Raw genomic sequence first — 17,212 nt, 5'->3', positions numbered from 1 at the left:
GAAACAGGAGATTAAACTATGCTATGGGATTTCCTCCACAGTCTCTACTTCTGATTTGAAACACAGTATCACAATCAGAGACTTCAGGCTGGTTCATATATCCTTTAGAAAAACATGAAAGAATATAAGGGAAAGAACATTTTATCCAACTTCAAACAGGCCACTTAGTTACATTTTTACAAATTTTAATCACAATAAATTATGAAAGTTACTTTTACTTGGATTCTTTTTTCTAGTTACATTTGATTTATATTAGGTTCTCAGTGAGTTGCCTAAGTAATAAGAAAAACACAAATTTTTAAAAACCATTTTCTTTTTTGCTGATGACTTTTAAAAAATTTTCTATCATGACGAGGAATAGTGAGCAATACTCAACCAAATCCTCTAAAAACTCCTTGATCTTTGCTCTTTTCATTAGTGAACTTTGACTAAGTTAATGTTGGTTTGAAATACAAAACCAATGGAAATATTTTCTATTGGGGGAAAATATAAATCAAGTAAGTTAATATAGTTAGTACTGAAATAGCAACTACAAATACAAAATACAGATTTTTGTGTGTGTGCACTGTACCACTTGTTTCTTGGAAAACTCTATTGAGATCCTTTAATAGGTTACTATTGTATTATAATAGTCTTATTTATTATCTATTTTCAATCAGTTAATTCCATTTGTCATATCAACTATATCCTGTGAATAATGGAAGTGATATCCATTACAGGTTCATTATCTGTAGAAGTAAGGCTTTTTTGTTGTTGTGTTCTGGATTATAAATATACACACACACAACCTTCACTTGAAAGGTATATTATACTTCACAACTTTTTCCCCAAATGTTATCTTGTTTGGTCTCCAAACAACTTTGCTAGGAACTAAGGCAAATATCATATACCCATTTTTTATGTGAGGAATTGGAGGCTAAGGAAAGTTCAGTGATTTCACGAAGACAATCACTAAGATGAGGTCTAACGGGCACTCACTCCTGAGTCTTCTGACTTCCGTAATGTAAAGTGCTGGGTTAGGAGATAACAGGCACACAAGAAAGCTGCCCAAGTCAGACAAGGAGGTGTCATTAAAACATAATTCAAAGTAGAAAGATTAAAAATATATTCAGAAAGATATTTATAAATATTACCAAAATAAACCCAACCAAATTCTGATGATGTCAATTCCATAGGCTCAGTGTGTCTCCTAACTTCCTACCTACTTCCTATATTTAGGAAGTAACATATCAAGAAAACCATATCCACTTCAGAGTCAATAATTCTTGGTTTCAATCAACATCATTTAGGTTTCATGAAGAATAAAGCAGGATAACATATATAATAGAAATTCTCTGAACTCATTAAAAAGGACACCATATAAATATTGGTATTATTATCATCATTAACATTTGTAACGCTTGTCACCTCTCTACCTCATAGACACATTGTGAACGTTTGAATGAGGTAATGTCTGCAAAGCCTTATAAGGTCTCTAGATGAGAATTCAGATATAAATACGAAATGTTTTTATCAATAAAGTATTAGGTGAATCTGGTCTAGACAGAAAGTAATAAAATTTGGTTAGCAAAGTAGAAGATGACAGCTCTTTGCCAACAATGCTGGTGATTGGGTACTGCTCATTTAGACTTTAAAATATTAATCTTTGTTTTCCTAAGATCATATTAGCCTTAATTAAAATTTTAAATGTGAATCCTTTGACTATTCTATCCAGAGTAAGCTTATATTTAGCAACCCATTTTAAAAAATACTACTTTATCTTACACTTATGTTATAAGAAAAAAACAAATTCTGTATAAATAATGGTTATTGCCACTTAATATAATTATATCCCTCAATCATTTAAAAATTTTTTCCTGGTGATACTTGTATGCAGTACATCCGACAGAACGAGTTGACTGGGTCACTAAGTTTGCAGATAGAACAGATAGGGCTTTGTCATTTACTAAGATTATTTTCTTCTTTATTTATTACACTTGTGATCTTGCATCAGTTTACAGGTAAGCTAAGCTACATTTTCAGAATGCATATACAGTAGTCACAATCTCCCTACTCCAGGAAGTTTGCAATACTTTTTTGAAAATCGCATTTAGAGATACTGCTAATAGAATCAGGCAGACTACTTTAAGAAATGTTGCTTGTAGAGTAATCCTTTGCTGCTTTTACTAGTTCCTCTGCTTGTGACGGTTATCATCAGCAAAACGATCATTTCCTCCCAGGGAATCCTGCCGAGTCACATTGAAGGAGTTTAGTATTTACTCCTGTGATGTTATATTAGCATTGTTCCGACTGACAATGGATTTCTAACCTAAATTAAGTTGTTCGTCCCTGTCAGAAAAAAATAATTATGACTTTGTAAGCTGGAGTCGTCATTACTATTTTAAAAGATTTCTCCTTTTGGGTCGGGTATTTAAATCCAATCATATCTTTAGATACAGAAGGTTTGAAATGAACTTCCATGATCACACAAGGACAGAGGCACTACGGACACTTCTGTTCTCGGCTGCCATTAGCGTATCACAGTGTGTAGGGAAACAATGGGACAAAACTGGGGTGTTTCTATGCCAAAGGAACTTCGGAGATAAATCGAGGGCAGGAATCGAGGGGTATTTGTGAACAGCCTCTAACAGGCACAAACAATAAAGGGCATCCTATTTACTTGAATCTTTTGGATTATTTAAAAAAATTACTTCACGAGCGACCAAGTTATAGGCTGCAGACCCAACCCATCTCACTGCGGTGGAGAAAGGTTGCTTTTTATTAGCAAGTCCGGTTGCCAGACCTTTATATCTAATGATCACTGGGAATGGTGAACAATGTAGGAGAACCTGAGGTTGAGTTGCTTTCTCTTTGTCCATCAGATATTTTAAATTAATTTTAAAAATTAATAGTTATAGGCCGTTTCCTGAATAGTTTCTTTGGCATCCATACATTGGATTATTATTTTTCAGTTTCTATTATCCAATTCATGCATTGAATCTGGATTTACTTCCACCCCCTCCCCTCCTTCCCCACTGGAGGAATAATCGCTGTTCTTTTCAAATCTCCTAGGATAGTCTTCTGCTCCGCGAAGTTGTAACAAGATGTGACATCCAGTCCTAGTTAATCAGCGTTCAGCCCAAACCCACAGTGGCAGGGAAGGAGGTGGCACTTACAATTTGCCCGTGACACTGACCAGGTTTTTAAGGAATAAGAGTGAGGGAAAATAGCATAAAATACTTAAATTTTTATGGAAAAGGTATAACTTGGTGAAAAAGCACCATCATAAATTCCCAAAAAGTGTATCTTAATGATACACTTAGAGTAAATCATTTGCCTTGAGAGACAGGAGGTCTCTGGTGACCCGCATTGCAGCCACATGAGACTCCTAGACTAGCTACTTTCAGCTAAATGTACTCTCATATTAATATTTTAAAATGCCATAATGCCTCTCTGAAAACCTCAGAGGACAGATACATCAATTTGCGAGGTCTTCACTCCAGGAAATAGAAACAGGGATAATCTGCCATTAAAAGAAATAGTTCATTATGTCTGCTTCTTGGGAGCACATAAACTATGTCCCTCACATACTTAAGTTGCAAATCCTCACTTTAATGTGAAGGGAAACACCATGCCCCAGAGCTTTATTGTCCCACTGTTTATTAGTACAAAAAGGTTTGTTGTGGTATGAAATCTTAAGCTTGTTGCAGTAATCAATCAGCTTCAAAGAGTCTTTACCCCAAGCCAGATTCATTACAAATAAATCAATTAAACATAAAGTTTCTATTTTCAGGAGGTTCACGATGCAGAATAAAAACAAATGCATCACAGTGAGAGAAGGGAATTTTCCTGGAGCCATGTCTCTTCACAAAGAGCCCTTTTGCTTTTATTGCACCGTAGAGCACATGCTGTAGTTTGCTCTTTTATTTTAGTTAATTGCAGACATTCTTCTTCTTAGCACATATTTTTCATCGGGGAAAAATCACATCCATATGAAAAAGATATGTGGTAAGCTAGAAATATTGCTGGAGGCAGGAAAAAATAAACAATTGGTTTGTGTCTTCTTGTCATTACCAGCCTGAACCTCTTGTGAGGCATTTGGGCAATTTTCACTCTCAAAGCTTTATTGTATTTTTTTTTTCAACCTCTGTACTAAGATTGTTTACCATGCAGGCAGCTCAGTGGCAGAAGCGAAAACAAAAACCAAAACCCAAAAGCCAAAACAAAGCCCAAATCAAAACAGAAAACCCTACAACCAACCAAAAACCAAAACAACAACTGAAAAAACAAAACAAAACAAAACAAAACAAAAACTCTCGATAAAAGTCTTTCTCACTATTAAGCTCAAAATGAACTACGTATTCTAAATCAGACCACCTCTTGGATTCACTTTGGGGGTATAGTTGGGGGGGAAATTGGAGTTGCAGAGACATCTTTCATCTTGACAACTGATAAGTCAAACTTACCAACTGAACATCGTAAAAGCACCCATCAGTAACTTCCTTAATTTTTTCATATATTTTGTCCGAATGTGTTTTTAATAAAATAAGCTGTTTGTGGAGATTCCCAGAAGTGAGAGCATTTGGCCGTGAGAGAGGCCAAACCCAAATGATTCCTTACACAAATATACTCAAAGGTCTCATGGCACAAGACGGTGAGGAGGGGGAACCGGATGTGGGGTGTGGGGAGGTGGGGTTGGGTGAATGGGAGCAAATGTGCCTAATGGAGCATTGTGCTTATATGATAAAATGCTGGCCAGTCCAAACAAAAACAAACAGATGACAAGCCTCAGCACCCCAATTAAGTGTCTTCGTCTCCTCAGTCAGTGCTAACAGTTGTTTGGAGGACATAGGATACACGCTACATATGGTGGCACGTGACAACGCACTTCCGGAGCCATCCCGCAGACGAAGGTAGAGAAACAACCAAACGTAACAGGAACTCTTCTTGTGAGGTAACAGCCTCTGTTGGCTTCCAATCAGGGTACTTAGTAGGAAGCATAAAGCCTCCAGTTAAACATTTTCTCTTAGGTTACCAGCGGGTCTTTTAAAGAGTGAAAAGAAGAATCACTTTTTTTCCCAGGAATTGACAGTGTAAGAGCATTGATTTGTCTGTCTGTGATGGGGTTGCATCAAGACCATCCCCCACCCCATGGTAATGAAACAAACAAAATATCCTGGAAAGAGAAAGGAAAATATCCCCATAAGCCATTGGCAGTCTCGTTCAACTTGCTTCAAGGATTTCTTAGATGCGTTGTTTTCAGAATGGACAGTCCTTCAATTTTATCATCCTTAACAAAAGCTTAGTTGTTTCATCCTGACAGCCTGTGGCAATATTAAAATATACTAATGACAACACCAAATCAGCTAATATTTATGTTATTTGAATACGAGTGCTCAAGGAGCACCTGGGTGGCTCAGTCAGTTAAGCATCTGCCTTTGGCTCAGGTCATGATCTCGGGGGTCCTGGGATTGAGCCCCAAGTCAGGCTCCCTGCTCATCGGGGAGTCTGCTTCTTCCTCTCCACCTACCCCTCCCCCCCATTGTTCTCTTTCTTTCTCTTTCTCAAATAAATAAATAAATAAATAAATAAATAAATAAATAAAATCTTTTTTTTTTTTAAAGAATATAAATGCTCAAGGGAATAATGAAACTGTATATAAATCAAGCAAATCAGAACTCCTCATGGTAATTTTTGGTATTTACTAATGGACAGCAAGTGTGTATTCAGCTGACAGTTTTATATGTGAAAACAAACATTTTTCCTTACATTTGTTAAAGAAATGTCTGCTACTAAATCAGGTATTTAGTCATTTTCAAAGACATCTAAACTTCTTAGAATTGGCTTGGAACATATTTCAGATACTATAGAGGTAATTTATATGTGATTTAGTTATATCCCTTTATCTGAAAGGTCTTTGAGATGAAATATAGAAAATACTTCTTAGAAAGTCAATATATTTAAGTGAGAACCCGCATCAGAAAACAATGGATAAAACATTAAGTATAATAATTAGATTGTTTTTATAAAGGTAGTTGATTCAAAGTATGACAAATAAGGAAATTTTGCTGCTTCCCCTTATATCCTTACTGGAATGAATTCATATTCAATGGAAATCACTCTATGTTCTTTTATCATAAATGAGGGCCATTTGAGGGTGTTTGAAACTGGTGGTTTTTATAAAATATTATTCTATTTTTATAGAATATTCTAATAGAAGTTTAGACTTCATCCTTCAGCATTAAAATAATTAAGAAGTATACTTACAAGAAGTAATTTATCAATCAACAGATTTTTAAATTTGTAACATCTAAAATGATGTGTGCTCTTCTCAAAACACATATGCTTTGCCTGTTTTAACTGAATTAGAAACAGATTAGTTTGGTAAAATAGGTGGAACCAAAAGTGTAGACATAGCCTGAACAACAGTGTATTCTTTACAAACAAACTGTCATGAAAAGCAAACAAAAGTAAGAGGATAATGATGATGGTGATGATAAAAGATAAAGAGGAAGAAGGTAAAGTTAGTGTAATTTTGGCATCATTGATATTGAAAGTTTCTTTGTAACCACAAATAACCAACAGGTGAACTAATTTCTTCAGGATAACTCTGCATTATAGGAGTTAGACCGTGAAATATGCCCCCCCCGCACTATTACCAGCACAGAGCAGACTATTTGTGTTTATATTTGTTGTGATAGGAATATTTGTACCTACTCATTCAAAAATATGTTATTAAGCTGTTTGCAGGAAGTTTCAAATAGAGGGATGCTAAAGAACATTCTGATTAAATGGCGTGAGAGATTTTGACCTAGTAGTGATAATTAATTTCTGACTATTTTAATTATAATGCTGGTATTATGATGAAAGTTTTTCAGAAAAATTAATAGAATGTAAATTTTATCAATATTTTGGCTCATTCACAATTTAGAAAGAGAAACAATGATTGGTGATGAAGAGATAAATATCTTAAATTGTTCTTACGCATTTTCTCACGAACGTAAAAAGGCATTTGAATGAGCGGTACGTTAACTGCGCCTGAAGCCTGCCTGGTGCTCTTGTGGGAGGTTAGACTGAGAGCCAGACGAGCCCGTCAGTGAGAAGAAGGTTGGTAAGTAGCTTTGATGCCGAATTCAGGGAGCCCTCACGTATGTAGTTTGAGATACAAAGAATTTCCTCTTTGTTAACTAATCAATTTATAGATTATTTCTATTTTAACAAAATTTTCCTCAAGAGGAGAGTAAATGGATTGCAAGAACACTCTTCAGAAGAGAATTTGAGTAGGTCAGAAGGCAAAGGATTTTTTTTCTTGGCAGTCTTCAAAGGTATGTATATATGTACACACACGCACGCACGCACACGCACACACACACACAGAGCATGTGAATCTCTGATTCCAGCCAGGCATAATTCTTTCATCTGTAAACCATACAGAGATTGTCATATATCTATGGACCCAGGAAAATAATTCACTTAGTATCCAGAAAAATTTGTGCCTCTATATGCCCTCTTACAGAAATTGTTCTTTAGGTCACTATGGTTCCAAGTCTTCCCTGTTGTGATGATAATTTTGATTCCCAGGACTTCCTACTGAGGTTTTCTATGACCCATTAAAAAATACATTACTTTAAAAAATTTAATGCATTTTCTGCTGAGTCTGACTGAAAGTATAGTCCGCCTACTTTACTACAGTATTTCTGGCTTCTTGGCAGCTGATGTCAAGTGATGGGATGACCAGTCTTCTAGTCAACCTTAGAAACAAAGCATTAGGGGCATGTTTGGACCTGTCCAGATATGTTGAAATGTGGTCACTGCGGAAGCTTCTCTCAGAAGACAGTTGGAGCAGACTGCTTTAAATTCTTTGCACTATAATAGAAGGTTACTTATAATATTAGAGGAAAACTTCATTCCATCTCAGCCTGATGAAACCTCTGAGCTCACTATGCCACTTCAGTGTTTAAACTCAGGAATATCAACGGGGGATTTTACCGTATTCACCTTATGCAGAAGTTCATACAGACAAAACTTAAATCATCAAATGTTCAATCAATTGGCTCGTGGATCAAAGATATTATTTACTATTCTTGGGCTAATAAGTGAGAAAAGAAGATTTCAAAGCCAGAATGAAAACTTGGGTAGAAGGTGGAGGCAGTAAATATAGCTATTATAAAAGTCTAGCAGGGAAAGAAGGGATAAAAAGAGAATAGTGGAAAAGAGGAGAACTTCAGGATTGAGTAATAGAAAAATGTTTCTCCAAAGTATGGTATTGAGGGCAGTGGACAAAGAGGGAGAAGCTCACCATGAGGGAGAGCAAGGAGATAACTGGCTGTGTCTCTCTCAAAGGCACTAGGCAGTCAGCTTGGCAGTGTCTGTCCAAAAGGCACTAGAGGGTCAGTCAGCTCCTGGTAAAGGAAGAAGGGTTGCTCTGTAACTGGGGCTGAGCCCCGAGTACAGAGGAGGAAGTCACTGCAATGGTTTTGCTCTTCAAAGGAAACTAAGTAACCGGTTAATCTGTTCAGAGTGAAAGAGAGGAGAGGTATGTGGAGATTGAAGAAAGCTAAAATACTTAGAATTGTTTTGGGAGGAATATGTGAGAAGATTCAAATTCAGAAAGAGTTAAACCAAGAGATTTCAGAGAGCCACTCTGAGCCCAGTTTGAGTGAGCAAACTCGATTTCAATTCTATTTTTAGGCTGCTCCGACCTACTTTGAAATCCCCCAAATGCTCACAACTTTTCTGCTTTCTCTCTGTGAGGTCACACATGACCTATTTGCCTCATGAAAAAAAAAAGTTTCAAATCTTTTCCACCTCCAAAACCAAATTTCACTGGTTTCTCAGATCGAAACAAACTAATGTAGTTGATGAGCAAATAAAAAAGAAATGCTAATGGCTTTGCCTATCCTCACAAGGTCTTTTAATTGTGGCTCTTTCTCAGTGATGTTATTTTTCAGTAGGGGAATTTAGAAAATATTTCTAAATCCTAGAAGAGGAACACAGAGTTTGGGGAGTTTCAAGCAGGATAGGGGGCTTGTACTGTGGCAATGGATTTTGAAGGATTCCTTATATTCCATCACATCACATAATTGACCACAGGTCGTAAAACACATATTCGTGTGTCTATATGTAGGTATACAAAGTATCCAGATGACTATCTGTATTCTAAATATTACCTGTGCATTAGGGATATTTTTTCTTCCCTGAAAAGCTAGGGAGAAAAGACTGGGCTATAGCTGTATAAATATTTCTCTGTAATCACACAGTGTGTAAAAATAAAATGACACTTTCAAAATACTTTACCCTGAAAACTTTTCTATTACTCGGGAAGCTCTTCTTAACTGCTTCCTTCGAGTTTGGTTTGTGATTTACTGGGACCATTTAGAGACAGCTCATATTTTCTAGGCATACTGTAGATATTTTAATGCCTTAATCAATTTTTGCCACTTTAGTTTCTCTACTGGGCTAGATTAATCTTCCCCTATGTTCCCAACTTTCAAAGAAGATCACTTATCAAAATCGTCTTTACAGGAAAAAATGAAGCTGCAATTAAAAAAAACACACTCATCTCTCCCAAGTCATATATCACAAATATTATTAACTATGATATAAACAGCCTTTAGAATAAAGCCTTAAAATAAATGTGTTCTTCAGTTCTAGAAAATGTGTAAAAATGAATATTGTTTGCTTTTCAATTTAAGCTAATTTGATTTTCACCTTTACTCCACTAATGTATTATGATATGTCACTTCCAAAATAATAGAGATATCATACCCAAAACTCGTGGTATGGGTGAAAATGAGGTTTTAAAACAGAGAAAATGAAAGAAAGTAGGAGAAGTTTGTGGGAAACCCTGTAAAAATGAATCCCCAATATCTGATATGGGCAATATCTTATTGAGGAGGCCCCCGATTATCTTCCCCAGGCTTTCATTTCCACTGTGAGCTCCTCTGGGCTTATGTGGTTCCAGCCTACATGTGCCCTCTCCTTTTGACCACAGCTCTCCTCACCTTGCTTTCCAAGAAGGTCTCGGCTACCATATAAGGGACTTAGAAGACAGGGGAAGTTGTTCTTTTGCTTTTCTGCTGTAAGAGCAGAGACGATAAATTGGATTGGCTACTTTTTGCCACTTTTTTTCCAACAAAATAAAGGGGTTCCACAAATATTGATACTGCCTTGCTTATCAAGGCAATAGATCAAGGTGCTTGATTCTCAACATTCCCCCCCCCCCATTCCTCTTGGGTAGTTATTGGTAAAGAAATAAGCCACATTCTTAATTTAGGTACCAGCAAAAGCTACTTCTCTAGGTCCTCTTGATGCCTATATTGATAAACATATATGAAGATGGACATAACAGGCAGTCCGGCCTTGGTTTCCTAAGATCACGCTCAAGGAAATATTTTAAAGCATTTGGAAATTAGACAAGTGCATACATTTTCAAGGAATAAAAGAAAACCTGGGACACCTCGAAAACAAATTTAAAATTGTTCTTATCTGGAGTTAAACTTTAATATGGGAAGATTTCTACCTCTCCCTCCCTTCAAAAAATTGCTATTGTTTCAGAAGTTTTGCTGTGGAAATATGGTTCAAGCTGATCATTTCTATAAATACTATCTAGAGATGTGTTAATTACTGGAAGTCTTTGTCTCTGATTTATGTTGAGGCATTTTAAAAAATACATATGCATATGCATGGTGAAACCTATATTTTCTTTCCCTGCTTTTTGCACTCAGGACTGCCCAGTAGAGCCATGAGAGTCCATAGTAGCTCACCGAAGTCCGATAAGAAGGGCCGCTTGAGACCATCACTTAGAAAGCCAAATCTGGCTGATGGGAGACATTCTGAGTGGGATGCTGGTGCTCCTTCCATCTCTTGTTTAATTGAGTTTGCATATTTGGAAACCCATTGATAGGTTAAGTAGAAATCTGATTCTATCCCTGGAAAGAAAACTGTTAATGATATGCTGCATGAACCTGTTTTCCTTTTCTGCTCAGCAATTTGTATAGGCTCGCTCCTTATTTGTCTCTTGATAACCTCATCAATCTCATCCATGCCCTCCTGACCACAGTGCCTGATTGCAGTAATTCCATTTCAGGGGGGCTTTTAGGAGGACTTGGCTTTTGCATTTAGCTAGAACTGCACGGTGGAGTGATCGTTTCTTCCCGAGAGTGAGCACCGAGATCATATTATGCTTGCCTTGATTTCTTTGTAAAGGCTGCCTATAGAATTTCATATTGATTTTAAGCTGGCGCTGTTTCATTTTTAACTCCTTTGTAAGCCAGGAATCCAGTTATATTAGCCTCTCCTCCCTGTCGTTCTGACAGGCATTGGTTACCTTTTTGCAAGCTACTCCAGAGTAGCTCTTTTGATATAGAACTTGTTGCCTTTACTCTTTTTGTTGCTGTTTTGTTTGCAAAGTGCAGACCAGTGTAGCAAGGTTGCAAGGCTAAGATGCAATTAACAAATAACATACGAATGGGAACGCAAAGAAGATTGGTATTTACGCTGGGAATTCACCGAAGCGCTGGCAGCCTTATACTGCTCCAGAGAGGGTTTTGAAGAAGTGAGTTTTGCCAAGTAATATGAAGCAAGGCCCAGTTGTCAGTGGAATGGTGAACGATGGCTACAGGTGTGACTTACTGAAAGCATACCTTGGTTTCAATGTTTATCAACTGGCTGTCCTCCAGAAACTCAATTTGGTGTCATTTGGCAACAAGTCTGACCTAAAGCAATGCGGACTTATAAGTGGTACTACCACTAAGAGCACAATCATTTTGTCGTGCCTTGGAACTTACAAAGCCTTTCAAATTCTTTGTCTCGTTTGTTCTTCACAATGGCCTTGGAACCCACGCAGGGAAGGTATTAATGTGCCAGTTTAGAGTAAGGAAACAGAGACCAAGAGAGCACGAATTAGTCAATCAACAAATACATGACAGAACCGGGGCTGCGATTTCAGGTTACTAACACCAAACCTGTTGCTCTTTAGTTTTGGGGCGACCTGAAGTAACGTGAGCAAAAATATAACTTGTATATTCTTTGCATCGCCTTTCGATTTACAATTCCTTATTTATTTCCTTGTCTTTGTACTTTCAGGGTGTACTTTCAGATTTATCTCCAGCACAGCAGAGTTACTCTGATCACAAAGGAGAATGACAGAAATCAAGGTCTCCGTGTTAAGCATATTATTCTTAACCGCTTAGAGAATTTTCCCACTGGATTGCCCTATTGTATTTTAAATTTTATTTTAGCTCTATTTTCTCGTCTGTAACATGAAGGGGTTAGGCTCTGCTCCTCTCATTCTATGGTACTGTGATTAGGAGAATGCGAGGTGAGGAAAGACTCAGAGCTGCAAGTGAATATGATTATCATGGAATCACACGTACAAAGTGTTATGCATGTTTTAAAACGGGATATAGTATTTATAGTCTAAAGTGTTTCCTTATGAATTACTTCATCCTTCAGTGTGCTGTTTAAGTCATCCCACGATCGTAATCCTCTCACAAATCCAAATCAATGTGTTTGTCCTCTGTATAAGATACTTAAAATTTTCAAAATATGTTTATGTCCAAAGACAAAATGTTTAGTTTTATAGAATTCTCTCAGTTGCTACAGGGCTTTGTAAGATTGACTCTAAATAGCCACTAAAATACTTATATTCTCCCCTTAGTCATGACTTATAGAATGCTTAAACATTAGCAATCATTTTTAATTTAGTGATTCTATATTTTTTATTTAATGCTTTGCTGCTATCCTTAAAACCAAACCACGTAGCTCAACTTTCAAGAACCAATGAGCTTTGACAAGACTTATGTTGGGTTCAATCATTTGTCTTATCAAAATATTTCAAATTTTGGGGGTGCTCAGTGGCTCAGTTGGTTAAGCATCGGACTCTTGATTTCAGCTCAGGTCATGATCTCAGGATTGTAAGATCGGGCCCTGAGTGTGGCTCCACGCTGAGCATGGAGCCTGCTTGAGATTCGCTCTCCCTCTCCCTCTGCCCCTTCCTGGCTTGTTCTCTCTCTCTCTGGGACAAAAAAAAAAAAAAAAAAAAAAAAAAAAATCAAATTTTAAATGAGATAAATAGCCATTTTCTATTTTCATAATGGCCCTTATTGCATATAGCTAGACTGATTGGTCATAGCAGAACTCTGTTAAACTAATTATTTCTTAGCTGCTAGGCCTAGAGGAACTCAAAATATTCAGACTTAGAACAAAATCAGATTCATAAAATCTGCTTTTTTAAAGCCTTTGGATAAACACTGACTTTTGAAAGACTCTTGGGTTTCATGTCTAGGATTCAGAGATAGACTTTAGAAAACCAGTAACATCAACGTCAATAAAACTACCACCACAACACAAAGTTGAGGGAAATATGTTTAAGGAGTAAAAATTTCTCTTTTTTCCCTTCAAATTTAATTTTTATAATGCTATTGGTAGATTCCCAGTGATAAGCTCACAGTTTGGCCTTTCATCTTCTCATTTTTTTATGAGTTCAAATAAGTAGCTATTCAAATTGTGAGGACCACTTAGGGCTTAATTTCTGTTTGTAATTCCTGCCATTTCACACGCAGAAGTACAAACCCAGGCTATCTGAGTCTTTCTTAACTTTTGTGCATGATTTCCGCAGAGATTTTATTTGCTGCAAACACTATTGGATTCCTTTCTTATAACATATATACTGACTTTTTCCCCAAGATTTTTGACATGATGGGTTTTTATTCCCTTAAATTTGATTCCAAGGTGGATGTGACCAAAACTGGTGACGAGCAAACATATTCCCTTAGTAAAATCCGTAGTCCTTGTCACATCTGTGCAAAACCATGGCGGGGAAACCCCAAACCAAACCAAACTTCGCACTTTTTCTTAAAAAAAAAAGCATTCGATATGCAGCTTTTTAAAAAATTAAATGTCTTGTAGAGGTCCGAATATTTCTTCCTTCTTTCTGCACACATTGCGGGTGATTTCTGGTTTCAAGTGGAACTGTTACTAACTCTCAGTGTGCTGAGATTTGCTTTGAGTCTTAGTTTATTCATATTGAAACTCAGGAGATATAAACTGAAATAAAAATACTGTGTTCAAAGAGTTGCCTGAAAGTTGAAACCACCCAGCCTCACGCAGGGGCAGCCTTGTGATCCAATGACCAGTGTTTCTGGAAGGCTCACCCTCAGTGAAGTCATTAACAGAGTCATTGCTCCAAATTCTTATAGGCACATCAACTGGTGGTGAGACAGCATGGTTTAATTTTTCTGGTCTTCTTGCTTATATCGCAGCTTTATTTTCTGCGGGGCTTGCTCCAGGGCCATCAGACGAAAAGGACAAAATAGAGGAAGGCAGAGTCCCAACTCCAGAGTGAGCCTTCTGACTGATGTTTCTGATAGAGAATCTTCGAGTGGACGTGAGAGGAGCCAGCTGTGAGGGAGCACGTATTGATGACTTGGTTGGCAGGACTTCCCTGCTGAGGGCCAAGCTGCAGATGCACTCCCGATCGATTCCCACACAGCTGCAGTTCAGAGAACTCTTCTGACAGAAAAAAGCATGGCGCGGGGGCTGTGAGATGCAGAAGGATCAGAGGAGGGTCCGGAGAGATCAAATCTCTAACCGAAGCAGAGCTGCAGTAGACCTAACGAGACAAAGTGGCAAAAAGGAAGGAAGAAATAAGCTCACCGAAGTACGTGTGAATGTGTGTGTGTAGAATAGAGGTGATAAAAACAGACGTTGTGTTTTTTCATTGTCGTGCTTCTGAGTCGTCAGATAGGTAGGGAATCACCTTATGTGCTGGAGACCAGATACCGGCTGCTGAATTAAATGAAGTGGAATGAGCAAATAAAGTCCTTTCAAAACCCCCAAATAGTGAACAAACAAAAAGTGAAAATATCCTGTACATAATATACATAACTTTCTAATGAATCGTTTTTGAAATAACATAGCACTTATGGTCTGGAAACTGACTGAAAATATGGGGTGCTGTGTTCTGTGATCCATTTCTGTAGCCTGGAGATTGTCCTGTGAGTCTGTCTTTCTTTTCCTTCCTTCCTTCCTTCCTTCCTTCCTTCCTTCCTTCCTTCCTTCCTTCCTTCCTTCCTTCCTTCCTTCCTTCTTTCCCTCCCTCCCTCCCTCTCTTTTTCCTTCCTTCCTTCCTTCCTTCCTTCCTTCCTTCCTTCCTTCCTTCCTTCCTTCCTTCCTTCTTTCCCTCCCTCCCTCCCTCTCTTTTTCCTTCCTTCCTTCCTTCCTTCCTTCCTTCCTTCCTTCCTTCCTTCCTTTTTCTTTCTTCCTTTCTTTCTCTCACTGGTTCTTTCTTTCTTTTTTTTAACATGGAACACTTCATGAGTTTGCATGTCATTCTTGGGCAGGAGCCATGCTAAGCTTCTCTGCATCGCTCCAATTTTAGTATATGTGCTGTTGAAGAGAGCACCACTTCTCTCTTTCTATGTGTGTGCTTATATAAGTATATTATACTTACATATATGCATATGTAATATATAAAAGTAACTTATTTTTAAAAATTCAGTATAAAACATTGAATACATATAAACCATATACATATATGTATATATACCATTTGTGATCTGATAAATGAGAACTACTGGAGAATGAAAAAAAAGTTTGAAGAGAAATTTTAAAATGTAAAGGATTTTATATTGAATTTAAAAACTAAGGTAATAAAACATTCACTTTTGAAAAATTAAAATGAAAGGTATTCGATTTTTCATCTGGTTTGAAATGCTTATGTTGATTAAAATGGACAAGTTTCACTCTTAAAATAATGACTTTAAACTCAATATAAAGTAATTTAAAAAGCAATTTTCTAGCAGAAAACTGAAGGAGCCTCTTTTTTGTCACTGATCTTTAACTCGATGATCGAAAAATCTGTATTCTATTAAAAATGCCACAACATTTTCTCGATGCTTATGTTCTAGCTATTAGTTTGGGGAAGAGTAACTGGCTGACTTAAGTAGAAATGCACAGTAGGCCGAAAACGAAGTGGTACTAATGCCTATAGTAAGCATCATGGAACAAAGAATCAAGATCAATGAACAAAGAAGGGTCATATTTAACTAAAGCAAAAAATGTAGACATCTATTTTTAGTAGGTTTCATAGGACGTGGGAGAGAAGGTATGTACAGAATGAAAATTTTGAGCTAAAGTTCTAAAATAAAAATGAGTGGTTGACAATATTGTGAGATCTTTCTTGAAAGTGTCATGGACAGCCTGTTCTCCAGGGTAACCCAGACACAAGTAAGGAGCCTGAACAATTTACACACAAAACAGCATTCAAATATATATCCCCTTTTCCTTAGATACTTTTATATTTTACACTTTTATAAATACACTTCTTTTTTAACTTAAAATCTTTTTAAAATAATGAAAACTGACAATATAGCAACTACTGTTTGATAATTACTTAATTTACATAATCTCAATTTTATCTTTGTTTCAAAGAACTGTGAGGTTATTATCCCACTTTGCAGACGAGAAGTCTGTGTACGTGGTGGAAATACTAAAACCAAAATATTCATTTCGATCACTGTTTTCCTTGGCACCCCTCACTTTTCTGGAATATAGTGCTGCAGACATATTATATATTTAATAAGTACTTCATGATAGACTGATTGATCAATTATTATTAACCACGATTCTTGTCCTGGGAGATATTTACAACAGTGGCTAAGAAAACAGAGCAAATACCTCCTATTTTTCACAAGCTCCCTTGGATTTTTCCAGCTTTTCAGGAGTCAAGCCCAACAATGATGAGATCAGCAAACCTCCCTTCAGATAAAAATATCTTTTCCTTCCTCAGAACTCCCCTTCTCTGTCCCCATGGCACCCTGCTCAATGCAGTGCAAACAGTCGATGGGCTCACTGTCAATCACGAAGGACTTAGCACCTGTCCTGAGAGGCACAGTGTGCAGACTAGCGCTGGACTGAGGCGTGAGCGAGGAAGAGCTGGTTTTTCTTTCCGAGTGAACTGGTTGTACGAATTTGAGCAGGTCACTTTCTCACCTGCTCTAGAGTTCAGTTTGCTCATCTATGCAGTGAAAGTGTTTCACAGGTTAATTCTGAGATTCCTTCCAGCTCTGATGGTTTCTGCTTCTGTTTACAGCATCTTTATTTCTTGGGGTGGGGTGGGAGGGCATTCAGGGAAATAAATTTGCAAGAGTGGAAACATTCTGAAACATTCTGAAATATACAGTTTGTTAAACTCATTCCAAAAAAGTGCACATTTTATTTTTCTCCTCAA

General features: G+C 37.1%; 1 non-coding gene across 1 annotated transcript; it reads right to left on the bottom strand.

The window, feature by feature from the left end:
* Positions 1-15,278: 15,278 nt before the first annotated feature.
* LOC123785576 (U6 spliceosomal RNA) lies at positions 15,279-15,385 on the bottom strand. Its single transcript, XR_006777673.1, has one exon. It is a non-coding gene; the product is annotated as a U6 spliceosomal RNA (small nuclear RNA).
* Positions 15,386-17,212: the final 1,827 nt, after the last annotated feature.

The sequence above is a fragment of the Ursus americanus genome, chromosome 15 (genome assembly GCF_024610735.1).
Source record: "Ursus americanus isolate L20-20 chromosome 15, mUrsAme1.1.p, whole genome shotgun sequence".
In the NCBI taxonomy this organism is placed as follows: domain Eukaryota; kingdom Metazoa; phylum Chordata; class Mammalia; order Carnivora; family Ursidae; genus Ursus; species Ursus americanus.
Note: the sequence above shows the minus strand (reverse complement) of the source record. Positions and strands in the feature narration are given on the sequence as shown.